This window comes from Tympanuchus pallidicinctus, unplaced genomic scaffold (genome assembly GCF_026119805.1).
Source record: "Tympanuchus pallidicinctus isolate F22 unplaced genomic scaffold, pur_lepc_1.0 scaffold7, whole genome shotgun sequence".
NCBI classification, from domain to species: domain Eukaryota; kingdom Metazoa; phylum Chordata; class Aves; order Galliformes; family Phasianidae; genus Tympanuchus; species Tympanuchus pallidicinctus.
In genome coordinates this window covers 20807854-20820427 of record NW_026294791.1, presented here as the reverse complement: position 1 = coordinate 20820427, position 12574 = coordinate 20807854, and positions in this window count along the sequence as shown.

Sequence of the window (12574 nt, the reverse complement as noted above, 5' to 3'; positions counted from 1 at the left end):
TCAGCATAATACATTTACAGGATGCATATTTATGAACCTTTGAGCCTTTATTGTTCCAGAGGGCAAATAAAAAACATGAAAAGTAGCAATATAGTGTTTCAAAGGTCCCACAAGGAAAACAAAAGTAGTTGGAAATAAATTTAGGAAAAAAAAAAAAAATTCTTTTCCAGAACAGAACCTTGAATTAGCACATACAAAATATAGGCTGGTTAAGACTATTCCTTTCTTCCATCTATCCTGGACTCTCCTAATGCAAGTTTGGAGAAATTTTAAGCTTGAAAAATGTTTTCGAGCTTTAGAAAATAGCATAAATGAAATAAATGAGACGTAAAATAGTAATAAACCAGAGAGATAGTTAAAGCAGCATGTTTTGCTCAATCATAGTAAAATAAATTCAGCTTTTAAATGGAAATGATCGCTCTCCTTAGAAGCTGCGAGATCACTACGGTATGTGCAACAAAATTACTGCAGAGAAAAAATAGCTGGAGGAAGCTGAAAATCGATAAGATGCTCTAACTGTTATTTTAATTAACTCTGGGTTCTTATTAACTTCACTGTGTATACCTCAGGTTTTAAAATGAACGGGTTGCTCCTCATTATTGCTGATAATAAAATAAAGCTGGTTAGCTAGTGTTAGTATTTTTAGATGTATTTGTTAGCTCAATTACAATTAAAGGGCTGTTACATCAGTGCTTCTGTATCACACAGCCTCAAAGTTAAAAAATGTGCTTTCTCCCTGCCAGAACAGCCCTCCGTTCTAAAATGGGAGATGTGAGCGTGGCTGCCTGCAGCTTCATTCCTAGCACAAACCGAAGTGTGCCCAACAGCAGAGTGCACAAGAATTTGCATTCACAAAATCTAGATGTACTAAGGAAATAGCTCCAGCAAACAGGAGAAAGTAAAGTTCCGAACGGCCAAAAAATGTAGTAAGTGCTGACTTTGACCTCTTCTACTGCAGTGGAGCTGCAGCAGTATGTTTTTCTTCTGGGATGAGAGTTTATAATTGTGCTTTCTGCTTTGAGGCCCTGAAAGCACTGTGTGCAGTGGGAAGAACTCAGCTAAACTTGATCTCTGTTACTCTCTTGGTCCAGGGAGAGCCATAGAGCTCCTGCATGTGGAGCAGTGCTGAGCCCTCCTGCCAGAAACAGCTGCATAGCCTCTGCTGTAAGGCACCGGGCACGGCAGGAAGCTTTGTGTCCTGAATCTGCCTAGTTGTCACTGGTGGAAGTTACCTGCCAAAGGGATGGTGGGTCCTGGCTGGATCAATTGTCCTGGGTGCTCGCAGGCACTCTTATTCCCAAGGAGAGGTGTCCCAGCATGTGTGTGTGAGCTATGAGCTGGGGGCCGGCTGTTTTCTCAGAGGTATTGGATCCATTCTAGTGGTGGCACACGAGGACAAAGGGAGATTGCTCCTAGGTAGGAACTCTGCACAGCGCACTGCTCATGTGGGCAGGGAGCACCTGAGTGCTTTGAGTAACTCAATTTTCATGTATTTAGTGAAGTTATTCTAAGTAAGCTTGTGTATGATAGTGAACTGGGAGGAGCTGCTGACTCCCTCTGGGAAAGAGAAACCTTGCAGAGAGATTTCAATGGATAAGAGTGGCCATACCAACCATGTGAAGTTTAACTAGAGCAGATGCCAGCTGTGTCCTGGAGAGCACCAGGCTCAGCACTGCTGTGGGGTGAAGGAAGGGGTTTTCCCGCTCTGCTCTGCACTGTGCAGCCTCGCCTCAAACACTTGGTGCAGTGTGAGTACAACAGTGTAAGAAGAACATAAAGCTATTTCAGAATGTCCAAAGAGGGGCTGTAAAGATGGAGAATGCTCTGGAGGACGAGGTGTGTGAGGAGCAGCTGAGGCTCCTGGGTTTGCTCAGCCCAGAGCAGGGGAGCTGAGGGGAGGCCTCATGGCGGCTGCGGCTCCTCCCAGGGAGGGGAGGGGCAGCACTGAGCTCTGCTCTGTGACAGCGACTGGGCCCGAGGGAATGCAGCTGTGTCAGGAGGGTCAGGTGGGGGTCAGGGGAAGGTCCTGTACCAGCAGGCATGGCCCCAAGTGCCAGAGTTCAAGGGTCGTCTGGTCACCGCTCTCAGATGTTGGGTTTGGATTTTGGGTGGTGCCGTGTGGAGCCAGGGGTTGGAGTTTCTGATCTTTGTGGTTCCCTTCCAACTTAAGATGTTCCAGGATTTATAAGTGAGCTCCAAGCAAATGCTTGGTATCCAAAGTGCCACTTCTTTAGAAAGCTGGGAAGCGGAGGGTGATGCAGGTGCTTATGTTCTCTGTGGGGCCTCTGATGCCCCCCCGTGCTGTGCAGTCAGCAATGGTGCCCAGGACGTTTGCAGGCCTGCCTTGTAAGCATAGTTTCAATGGAATGAAGTAGAATCCATGAATGGAATTTGCTGTAGAAGACAGATGAAGCTGTGGGGAAGCAGGATGGCTTGGAAGGTGAGGGGGACAGAGGAAGGTGCAAGGCTGGAGCACTGTAGGATGCTGCTGTAACTCAGGTCTCAAAGCAAAGACCTTGGTCAAACCAAACCCTGTGGCAGCCATCAGCACCTCGCCGTGTGTCTGAGATGGGCCGAGCAGTGCTCACTGTGCCTGGGCTTCATGTGGGGAAGCTGGGCCAGATGAGGCAGTAATAGGAAATGAGGAAGAGGAATAGGGAAGCCCGCAGCACACTTCTGTGGAAATGAGGTGTTATCAACCATCAGCGTGACAAACAGCCCAGCTCCAGAAGGACAGTGTGACACAGGAAACTGAAAGATGGTGAATGCCTGGTTCCTGTTGTTGTGCTGACTCCTACAGGCCCTGTTTAAAAAATTAATTAATTAAAAAATGAATATATATGTATATACGTAGAAAGACCCAAACCCTGGCTTTGGTGATTCAGTTTGCAATGAGAGTGGAAGCTTTGCTTTTTACTCCCACTCTCATCACAGGACTGTGTCTGTTCTTAACAAAAGTGGAGGCTTTCTAAGAAGTGGTGTGAACAGAGAAATTTTCCTGCCTCTATGAAAATCATCTGAAGTCAGAGGTAATTGAATGAAAAACGAGTGAAAACTCAGTTTTTCTGATTCCCAGCTTTCTAAGCTTTTCAGAGTTTATTTTACCAATGTGAAATCAAACATAAATTATTTACATTCTTTGACTCATTGTGAGAAGGGCTGATCAGTGAAAAGGCCTTCAATTCTGAAAAAAAAAACAGTCGTGGGTATGATGCTGCCTGTAAATTCCCTGCACCTAACAAAAATGATGGAATGCAAGTATCAGGCGTTCTAGATTGAAGCAGGACAAATGTAAAGACATTTGAATCCTTTAAATATATGATGAGTTATGTTAATGGTCAGTATTTAAAATCTAGTGAAAGGAAAAATCTGTAGGAGTGTTTCACTAGGAGTTGCACAGTGCAGTTTTAGAGTTTGAGATGATGTGAGGCTTTGTTAGAAGAAGAGATAGCTAGCCATAAAAAATGAGAAGGAAATATATTACATTTTTTAGATATATGTGCTAAAGAAATTAGAGTTGTCATCTTTGTATTTTTGTTTTTGGAAAAAAACTGGCAAAAATATGGGAAAAGGGAAATATGCAAGGATCCAGGTAGCTTTATTATCTGGAGTGGGCTTATTTCTTTAAATTTTGGTCAAATTTAATTTAAGTAAACAAATTAACATTTTGAATACTGTGTTGATAAGCAAATTTTCTGAGGGTCAGATCCAAAAAACTAAGGCCAAGAAGCAGGAAGAGCAACACTTTCCAAAGCATTAAGCTAGGACAAGCTAAGGCTTTTGAATTTACCCAATATTTGTTTGGAGGGCTGCTGTCCTATGCCCATATTTAAAAGTTTAGCATTAGGATTAACATCTAGGATGGTGGCGTTGACAGATCTGTTGGAGCAGGAGCTTCCAGTGCTACCTACTGTGGCTGTATGTCAGGTGGAGGTGCTGCTGTGAGCACGTGCCCACGTTGGTTGGGACACTGGCTGTGTGTGGGAGCTGCCCAGCAGCTCAGTGCCTGGCTCTCAGCCTGCTGGGAGCCATGGCTTGTGCCACCCTTACTCTCTTCCACTTCTGCTTGTGCTGTTGAACTGAAAAGTGACCTTTATCAGCAAAGTGTTTTCTGCATCCAGCCCTTGCCAAAAGCCTTTTTCTTCTAAAAAGAGTAAGTTTCTCTCTGCTAATAATTTAGCAGTGGTGGTTTGATTGTACAAAAACATGTAATTGAGAAGTTGGTATCAGAGTTAGGCCAAGCCCTAGAGCTGCCTGAGTAATTAGCCAGTGCGCTCCTCGTGTGTTACATGCTCCTCTCGGAGGCTGCTCAGAAGAAGTGGGACCTGCCCAGCATTAGCAAGGATTTCCTGGAGGCTGCATGCCAGATCAAAGGCAAAAAAAGCTAAAAGAAAATTAGTTATGAGACAACATCTTTGTTTGAAACAGACTGTGCCACTTTTGCTGAGGACGTGGTAATACGAGATAGTCGTAATGTTTTAATGATACTATGCACCTAAGATAATAAAGAGTCTGTAAAAGTATGTCTTGCCCTATAAAACCATTTTCCTTGCAATCCTGGTACCAAGATAAATGACAGCCTTGAATGCTTGTCAGCTTGGTGGTCTCGGTCCTCAGGAGTGCAGCTGGAACTGCTGCACCAGGAGGGTGATTATTGCCAATCGTCTCTGCTGTGCATCTGCCTTTTTTTGCCTTCTTTTTCCCCTCGTTAGGTCGGTGGCTGCCTTTTTGTCTCCTTCCTTCTCATTTTTTGTGCTGTAGGGGTAAGTATTGAATGGACTGAGGAAGTGTAAGGATGAACATCAGTAATCCTGATTAACGTCCCTGGAGTACCACCAACAGGATAGACTTCTTCTGTGCTAGGAGATTTTAGAGAATTATTGTTACTTCTTTTTTTTTCGAGGTGGGTTAAATATAATTATGAAGATTAGCATTTGTGTTTGGGGGGCTGTTGCTAATTCAGCTACTTAAAAGCAGAATGAATTTGGTTAGAGGGTTGAAAACCTTTAGTTGAAGGCTCTCCATGAGCGGGTCAGTAATACCAGCCATCGGCTACACCAGGAGCATTGTGCTGCTTGCTTAATAATTAAATGAGCTCCTCGTTTCAGTGGCAGTATCCACCATAAGCTAAACCCAGTGAGCCCACCAGCTGTGTACTTGCTCTCAGAAAGTTACCGCTATGATGCTGTACTGAATTTCTCCCAGTCATCCCAGTCTTATTAACGCCTCAGTGTGGCATAAAGCTTCATTCATTATTCATAATAATCCAGTCAGAGGGCACTCTGAGACCTGATAAATTCTCACCTAAATGACAACAGCTGACAGGGCCTAGGGTTTTATAGCCCTTCTCTTGCCATAGCAAGGTGCTGTGGGCAAAGGTCCAGAATGATCCTCTACTAATGACCAGTGTGATATATGAGCAGCTGCTGATTTTCTGACATGAAGTCTACTCTGCTGAGCATCCAACCCGCCAGCCGCCAGTAGAGGAAGAATATCTGACAGGCGATATACTTCAAGAACAGGTCACAAAAAAAATCTGACTCGAGTGGGAGGGAATAAAAGGGTTAATCCTGTGCTGGAGCACTGCAGCATCAACAATAGCAAAAAATATCCTGGGGGCAAAAAAAAATCAGAAGTCTGTAAATTCTGGCCGTGCTGATGTGGAAATGAGCATGCGATCCTTATTTCTGAAAACTCTTCCTTTCTGGCACCCAGAGGGTTGAATAATCATGACTTTAGAAGCCTGTAAATTGCTTTATAAAAATCAATAATCATCTGCTGAAGGATATTAATTGCACTTTCTCACAAAGGGAAAAAGCTTCATAATATTTTACTGGTTTTTAATGGGCTCTTTGATACCGTAGGAGGTAAGTGAAAAGCCACTTTCTTTTGTTCAGGCACAAACCTAGCCTTTCAAAGGAGCATATATACCTATGAGTTTTAACTTCTCCCTTGTGGTGTGGGCTCAAATTAAAAGCAGGTGGAGGCCTTTTATTTTGCCCTTCTGTTTTACTTTCAACAGTGATCGATTCTCCATTATATCATCGTGCTTTCCCTAAGAAATGTTGATAAATGTCTATCATTGGATTGCCATGCAAATTGAGCGGTTAATTCTGGAAGTTTGAGTTGGGGCTTCATTTTCCTGCTACGCCTCCAAGTGCTAGTGAAAGATTCAGGACTGATGGTGCAAAGTCTGGTATCTTCTGCTTGTTAAAATAAGTTTAGCGAGTGTTATTTTTCAGCATGCTTTATCCTTGCTTTGGTAGAATGAACCTTTGATGCTCTTTAAGGGCGCTCCTGTTGCATTTCCCACATCCAGGGTCTAGGCCAGGCAGTTGAAGTTATTCTGCACATGGGCTTTGCTCATTAGGAATTTCTGTTCACTCCGTGTAGCACCAGTCAAGCAGGAAGAACAGACAGCGCTGGCTTGAAATGATGGAGAGATAGAGGAGAAAAAGTGGCCATTGCATGTTTTAAATTGAAGGTCAGAAATTAGATTCTGATGCTGTTCTGACCCTAATCTTTCTGTGTGTAGCGCCACAGTAATGAAGAGAACCATAAGATCACTGAGTACCTCTTTCCTCCTGCTGATGCTGTCTCATTAATTAACAGAAATGAACTCTGCCTGGTCCCTGGAATGGTATCAGGCACCAGATTAAAAGTCAGGTTGGTGGCAGTGGGTCAAGTCCTACACCAGTTTTTATGCTTGCCTTGTGTACAGTACTTCAGGGTTGTCTGAGTACTTCAGTGCTTAGTTGACTGGAGGAAAGCAGAGTGTGCTGCAGGCAAGGCAACCTTGGGAGAAGAAAAAAAAAAAAAAAAGATGACTGCTTAGGTTCCTGATGCTACAACCTCCTGCTTTCAGTGAACACTACCAACTCTGAAGCGTAATACTGCTTTTGTGTAGGAGCCACTTTTGAATGCATTATTTCACTCTGTGTTGGGTAGAAGCCTTGACTAGATGGAAACAGATGGACCCATCTAAAACTAGCTGTGAAAAAGCTCTTAAGGCACTTAAAACCTTTGGGGCCCCAAACCCCTTCCCTCCTACGTCCATGTTCTAGGACTGCAATGCTTGGACATAGTTTTGGGGGCTGCACTGTGAGGTCTGACAGCCACAGAAATTCTCTATTTACTGGAATGATGGGAAGGCTTTATTTTTGTGTTTGAAGTCATGCTAACAGCCTTATTTCGACTTGTTTTGAGAACGAGTATTTCTACTAAAAGTGACACGGCCTATTTACAAAGAGGTGTGCCTGAACTATATGAAACCTAAACATGCTACAAGTTTAAGCTTTGTTAATGTGCAAGAACTGTGTGTGAAGGCATTCCTGGAATCCGCCGTGGTTACCAGAGCGACCTGTGGCAGTAACCAAAACATTAGTCATCCTCTCTGGCATCCTGTTGGCCTTCTCAGACACTTGTTCCTTCTTTACATTATTTTCCTGTAGAAATAAAAAAGATTAAACACTTGCTTTGGGTGACCCAGACTGCTCAGAATATCAGCCTACTGAACACAGCGTGACATACAATTTGTCAGCCGAGCTGTTGGATTTTGTAGTCCTCCTCTGTTGTCTTCACCAGTGCCCTTTTGTTTTGGTTCTTTCTCGTTGCTGCTGCCCTGGAGGAATGCAGCTGGTCCATGAGTTCTTGCTTTGAGCATGAAAGTGATGTGACAGTGTTCTAACGGTGTGGTGTTTTGCTTGAGCTAGAGTAGAAAGGTATGTCGTGGACAAAGTGAATACCCTCGTTGCCTACTGGTGAGCTTGTCAGGTTGCCTCAAATCTGGCAAATCCTTACAGAGAACCCTTACGGAGTTGTCCATCTTTCAGTCATCTCCTAAGTGTTTGACAACTGCCCTTTTGGATGCTGGATTAATTATAACATTTTTTTTCAAATGCTTTTCTACTCAGATGTGATTGTGATTTTTATTTGTGTGTTCCCTTCTATCTGCTTTAAGGACCTTAGAAGCCTTGCTTTAGTTCATTCTGAATTTTTGTGTCATTGAAAACATGGGGAGACAAAATATGAAATAGTTCTACAAATGGCCTAAAAAGGCTTGCAAAAAACAATTTTAGCAGAAGTTGAAATGGACTTTTAAGCACATTAAAAGTAGCCTGTAAGTTTGAAAATTAAGTTGTGTATTCAAATTCAGTTTAATATCTTTAAAAACGTTGCCCTAAGAACTTCAGTTTTCATGTGAAGTAATTCAATAAAAATCAATGAAGTAGAGGTGAAGAGGAACCTACTCAGAGAGAGAGAGAGAGAGAGAGAGAGAAGGCACTTCCATCTTTAATGCTGTCTTCAGGGCAGAGATTTCTGTCCCTCCCTGGAGGCATTGCATGTACTGTGGGGCAGGAAATATCTCACTGTAATTCTCTAATTCTTCAGTTCCAGCCAGGATCGGACTTATGGTAGGAATCCCTGCAGAGATTTAATGGTAAATATTTAACAAGGAGAACTCAGCTTTCCTTCTATAATCTTGTATTTTGTAAACTGATTAATTTAATAAGGAAAACAACATTTCCATTTGGCTTAAGTCCTCAGCTCCTCACAACTGGGACTTCTGTTCCTCAGCTGTTTCCATTCCAAGGCTCTCCTGGTACACAGTTGGGTTTGCCTCTGAGTGGAAAAGAATTTATTTGACAGGAAGCAAGCCTCACAGCTAGTCCTCTCACAATTAAAGGGACAAAAAGAGCTATTTTAACAAGTTGTAGGTAGTATTTTTAATTTTGTTCAGCTGTAGAACTCCTGCAAGACTAGTCAGTCATCTAATGCAGTTCATGATTTGCCTGCAAAACTAATTGCAACACAGTGGTTCCCACGTTGGCGTGTTGGAAGTAAACTTGAACAAGTGCCATGCGGGATCTCATAGCATTGCATGACTGCTCATCTTCATTCAAACTGAAGCATTTGAGTGAGACTGGCATGCCATCAAAGAGATTGACTGTTTCTGAATGTCCCCAGCTCTCCTTTCCGTATTCTCTGTGTGGATTTTTGAAGACATTTCCATTGTTCCAGTCTCCTCATCTCGGTAGTTAAGAGCTGTAACTAGTTAGGAGACTAGAGAAATTCTTGGCACTTGTAGATTGTTTTATGCTGCTTAAATGAACAGTTTTGTTGGTTTCTGAGAAGTCATTGCACAATTTGCATGCACAAGCTCTGCCAAAGATGAGCACTGTAAGCAGGACAAGCATCATATCGTTTTCAGATCATGGCATGCTGTGTAAGCCCCAGTCCCTGCCCTCAGCTGGAGTGAATGTGTGGGTACCGGTGGGTAGGGAGCTTACATGGACACCAGTGGATGCTTCAGCACAGCTAAGCAAATCGGTCACATACAGATCACAATATACTTAGCAAATGCCTTGTTCTTCTCTACTACATGGAAGAAAATGCAGAATAAAAATAGAATTCAGTAGAATTGCTGGGTAGGTTGACAGCTGGTCAATCCAAATGGGTACTTCTGTGACTCTTGGTCATTAGCAGTGATGGGATTGCTTGCAGTAGGCTCTGCAGTGTCAAGAAGTGTGACTATATATCTGTACAATTGGATACGGAGATGACTCACACTGGTGCTTATGGGGGGAGTGGTGTTATTTTCTGTAGTGCAGAACTGCACAGCACTGTGATTGCAGAGCTGTGTTTTTTGTGTGGTGGGTGAGTGGGGACTTTTCATTTCACATTCTGGGAGATAAAAAGAAAAAAGTGTTTTTTGACAGTTCAGTGGTTTGTCTCCAGGCACATTGGGTGCTGATTTTCATTGCGGTACATCAAGGCAACTGTCTGATCTACAATCCAAACAGAAATCCCTTCAACAACAAACCACTAATATCACATGTAGTTTCAGTTGTTCGCACTTTCTTGTGCTCTGTCTTTCCATTAAATCTCACTTCCCAAATCCACTGCCTTGGGCTAACAGTTTGTAACAAAGCTCAATCTCTAAAACGTCATACGTAAACGGGGAGAGAAGGATTGTAAAAGAGAAAGATGAAAGCATGCACTACTCCATCTCCTGCACTCTTGAGTCCCTCACGAGGTTCCCAGTCCATCAGGTGGTGAGGAGGCCGTGTGGTCCTTCATGCCTGCCAGCCAAAGGACGCGGCGTTGTGGCTGGCAGTTGATCCATAGAAACCTACCCCTGCTATTGTGCCACACCGAGGGCTCTCTTCCTTGTCTTCTTTGCCCTGTAACTGACAAATTAAGCAGTGGGTGTTTGTGTTGAGATTGGAGGAGTAAAATGTGCGCGTAGCGAGATAGTTCTGTGCTCATCCCAACCCTATGTCCTCAATCTTTATTTAAGGTTATAATTTAGGACAAAGAGGGTATTTGCTCTCATCTAGCTCATCTGATTTAAAAGGAGTGGGATCTGTGGGGATTATTGGCTTGTGACTATATGGCTAAGTAGGGCTTGTGCTTTGTTTGACTGACTAGAGCTGCAACTGGGAATCTGAGAATGGGAAAGGATGGGTTGCTTGGTAGTTTGGACTTGCTTGGAAAGGGGGTGAGAAATACAGAAGCAGACAGTCTTTAGGGCACCAGTTTAAGTTTGTCCCAAGTCAGCCATATCGATGCATGCTTCGGTGTCCATTGGCTGAAGTATTTCCAAGTAATTTGCTGAATCAGAACTGCAGGCAGTGTCCAGCCATTGATCCCATAACGAACAATACAAAAGCAGGAAGTTGGGCAGTTTTGAGGGGCTTTCTTTGTAGGAAACTTTGCATTTTTATGGGGCTTTCATTTAAAAATCTCAGCAGGCTAAGTTACAGTGACTAATTAAATTTTACAGCTACCTTGTGCGCTGAGTAAACATGGCATTATTTTTTTATTATTTATTTTGTGCTTTAATACAAAGCAAATGTGGGGTACAGAGAGGAAAGGATTTTGAAATGTGGCCAATCAGCTGGGGGATTTTTAATCCCCTGCTCTGACGCCTGGATCAGCATTGCTCTTTTGATAATTAGCCTCACATGGATGGTTTCATCTTCACTGTACTGTAAATCAGAGGTGAATTCCTAGAAGACAATGGGGACAGATGTAAATCCGACCCAGGCAAGAGTTAAGCCGTATTATAAATACACCAAAATGTTTAGTTTTACTTCTTTAGTCCTGGTCTCCCTAAAATGACCATATCTTGCACAACTATTTAGCCCCTGGGATACAGGCAGGGGTAGCAGATGTTGGGGAAACATTTGTGCTATGTTGGATGTGGGTTGTACCTAAAGATAATCTGTCCTTGCTGGCTGCTAAAGAGAACAGGTCCAGTCTTTTTTGTTCCCTGGAGCTTGGCAAGGGGGGGGAAGGGTAGTATCTTTCTCAGTGCATGAGAGCTCCCAAGTAATGCGTGTCAGAGGAAGGAGGGATAGAAGCATCTTTCAGCTGAGCAAATCCTGGATGTGGAAGTCCTTAAATAGTGTGTGCTCTTCCCATCTCAGAGAAAAGGCAGCAGAGTTAAAATTAATAATGACAGTAATAAAATAATTTGCAGAAAGAAGATAGTGAAAATTTCTGAAATACAACTGCTTTTTTTTTTCTCCATGTCCTTTTATTTTCAGATGAGCATCGTGTTCAGGTGAGAACGCATTTCTAGCAGTGGGAGCAGTTCTGGTGCTTTGTGCTAATTGATTAAAGAAACAGCAGATACTTTAAACGACCATTTTGCTTCTGGAATAGAACTTTTCCTACATATCATAGAATAGTTTGAGTTGGGAAGGGATCCTTATAGGTCATCTAGTTTAATTTCCCTGCAGTGAACAGGGACACTTTTGACTCTGTCAGGCACTCATCCAGCCTGACCTTGGGTATCTCCCACCTCTCTGAGCAACCCCTTCTGGTGCCTCACCGCTCTTAATGTAGAGAAACTTGTTCCTGATACCCAGTGTAAATCTCCTCTCTTGTGGTTTGAAACCACTTCAGTGTGCCCTATCACAACATACTCTGCTGAAGAGTCTGTCCCATTCCTTCTTGCAGCCCCCTTCAGATACTGACATGATATCGAAAGTTTGCATGGATCCAACTCTGAATGCAATGATGGAAGAAAACTTTTACTGAAGGCTGCTAAATGAAAGGGCACAAGGGCAGTTGGAACCTAGTATTCAACTTTGTAATGAACTCTGCAATGTCCTTGCCTCCATGAGTGTAGGGTCTTAATTTTAGCCTCATCATTGCAAGGAACAGCTTGAACTGAACTTGCATGATAGAGTTGTTGGTCTAGAGTAGCTTTATTTTTCTGTTGCTATCTGCTCCTGCTGGCTCCATGTGTGGAAGATGTTTAAAACGGAAGACAGGCAGGGTTCTGCTCCAATGTGTTCTCTTAGTTCGGCTGCAGGGATCTTTCAGGCAACTGTAGACACCTCTGGCTGTGGTCAGCTGATGGCCAGCAACTTAGTGCAGCAAATTTTTACCCCTGGTGGAACCCCAGGATATTCCTATTCTGCAGGTGATCTTTTTCTATGCCATCTGAAAGGAAGCCTGGCACAGCCTGCTGTGCTGCAAGAACTTGTTCTGGCTGAAAGCTCTTCTGGGCATTATTTGCATTAAGCTCACTGGAACAACATACCTGTCATCTATGGTAGTT